At 28.2% G+C, this 2,500-nt stretch overlaps 2 pseudogenes; both read right to left on the bottom strand.

The window, feature by feature from the left end:
- Positions 1–1,469, bottom strand: part of LOC129252021 (large subunit ribosomal RNA) — a 5,159-nt pseudogene extending 3,690 nt beyond the window's left edge.
- Positions 1,470–1,914: 445 nt separating this feature from the next.
- LOC129251977 (5.8S ribosomal RNA) lies at positions 1,915–2,095 on the bottom strand (annotated as a pseudogene).
- Positions 2,096–2,500: the final 405 nt, after the last annotated feature.

Raw genomic sequence — 2,500 nt, 5'->3', positions numbered from 1 at the left:
CCATGTCCACCGTCCTGCTGTTTTAAGCAACCAACGCCTTTCATGGTATCTGCATGAGTTGTTAATTTAGGCACCGTAACATTACGTTTGGTTCATCCCACAGCGCCAGTTCTGCTTACCAAAAGTGGCCCACTGGGCACATTATATCATAACCTCAACCTTCATATCAAGAAAGGTGAGGTTCTTACCCATTTAAAGTTTGAGAATAGGTTAAAATCGTTTCGACCCTAAGGCCTCTAATCATTCGCTTTACCAGATAAGATTATTTTATATAATTTTTAAATGCACCAGCTATCCTGAGGGAAACTTCGGAGGGAACCAGCTACTAGATGGTTCGATTGGTCTTTCGCCCCTATACTCAATTCTGACAATCGATTTGCACGTCAGAACTGTTTCGGTCTTCCATCAGGGTTTCCCCTGACTTCAACCTGATCAAGTATAGTTCACCATCTTTCGGGTCACAGCATATATGCTCAAGGTACGCTCCAGTTAGAGGTATAAATAATAATAAATTATCATTATACATAACTATATGGAACGCCCCGGGATTGAATTAATTGACTATTTATTAAAAAATAGACTAAAAATTAATCCCATTATATTTAAGTTAAGTTAATTATGCCATTAAGTTTAATATAACTCAATGACTTGCACATATGTTAGACTCCTTGGTCCGTGTTTCAAGACGGGTCCCGAAGGTATCCTGAATCTTTCGCATTGTTAATCATATAAATGCATACAAATAAATATTAATATCATAGATATTAAATTTTTTGTAAAATTCAAAAAATGAATTTTAGCATTATATATAATAAAATCTATCAACACTTTATCAAATCATTAGTATTTATTTTATGTTAATATGCTTAAAAAGCAAATTAATTTAAATAAACTTAATATCACCAATGATTCTTTTGATAAATACTTTATTATGTTAATAGATTACAATGTCCTTATATGAAAAAAATGCACATTATTTTTTTAATTATTTAATGATGAATTTTTCATAATGGATATTCAGGTTCATCGGGCTTAACCTCTAAGCAGTTTCACGTACTATTTAACTCTCTATTCAGAGTTCTTTTCAACTTTCCCTCACGGTACTTGTTTACTATCGGTCTCATGGTTATATTTAGTTTTAGATGGAGTTTACCACCCACTTAGTGCTGCACTATCAAGCAACACGACTCTTTGGAAATATCTTTCTAGTAATCATTAACGTTATACGGGCCTGGCACCCTCTATGGGTAAATGGCCTCATTTAAGAAGGACTTAAATCGTTAATTTCTCATACTAGATATTAAGATATTCCATACACTGCATCTCACATTTGACATATAGACAAAGTGACTTAGTGCTGAACTATTTTCTTTTCGCTCGCCGCTACTAAGAAAATCCTTGTTAGTTTCTTTTCCTCCCCTCATTAATATGCTTAAATTCAGGGGGTAATCCCATATGAGTTGAGGTTGTTTTAATATTCTTTTTTTATCTTCTCACAATTTAATAAAAAAAATTATATCATCTTTTCATCTCTATTTTTCTTTTCTCCTTTTATATATTGTAAATATATAAAAATAATAATAATGTAAAATGAGGCAATCCTAGAATAAAAAATTTAATTTTTATGCTAGACATTCCTCCTTTTAATTACATATATAAATTATTATTTTATATATATATATATAAATAATATGAAAATTTTTTGTAAAGAATACTTAGATTCAATATTTTCATCATTTCATTTTATTTGAGAGGATTTTTTTTTTAAAGAATATATAATAAATAAAATTCATTATATATCTTTATTTTTTTTGCTATTAATATTATGAATTATTTAAAATCCAATAATATACACATTTGCTTAAATTCAATTATTTTTATAAAAGAATAAGCAACTTATTTAGCATAGTCTTACAACCCTCAACCATATGTAGTCCAAGCAGTACTTTAAAATTGAATTTAATGTACATAACAGCATGGACTGCGATATGCGTTCAAAATGTCGATGTTCATGTGTCCTGCAGTTCACACGATGACGCACAGTTTGCTGCGTTCTTCATCGACCCATGAGCCAAGTGATCCACCGCTTAGAGTATTTTTTTATTTATTTTTATTTATAACAAATGTCAATTTTTTTTTGCATATATTAATTGAAAGAGTAAAATTAAATAATATTAATAATATATAAATTGATTTTCTTTCAATAATATATATCAAATATATTTAACTCTAAACATTTTTATTAAGTTGCGAATGTCTTAGTTCAACAATAATACAGTGGTGGTATTTATTATGATTCAATTATTTTGTATTTTTTTAATCATTTTATGTATATATATAATAATATAATAAATATATACCACTTTTGTTATTGTGAACAAATTAACTTATCATTCAATCAAATGAATAATAAGTACAACTTTTTATTTTCATGTTTAAAGGTTTTTAAAAGAAAAAAATAAGAAAAAACATTACAAAATGTACCATCATATATTATATT

This window comes from Anastrepha obliqua, unplaced genomic scaffold (genome assembly GCF_027943255.1).
Source record: "Anastrepha obliqua isolate idAnaObli1 unplaced genomic scaffold, idAnaObli1_1.0 ptg000136l, whole genome shotgun sequence".
In the NCBI taxonomy this organism is placed as follows: domain Eukaryota; kingdom Metazoa; phylum Arthropoda; class Insecta; order Diptera; family Tephritidae; genus Anastrepha; species Anastrepha obliqua.
The sequence above is the reverse complement of the archived record's forward strand: the minus strand, read 5'-3'. Positions and strand labels throughout refer to the sequence as shown.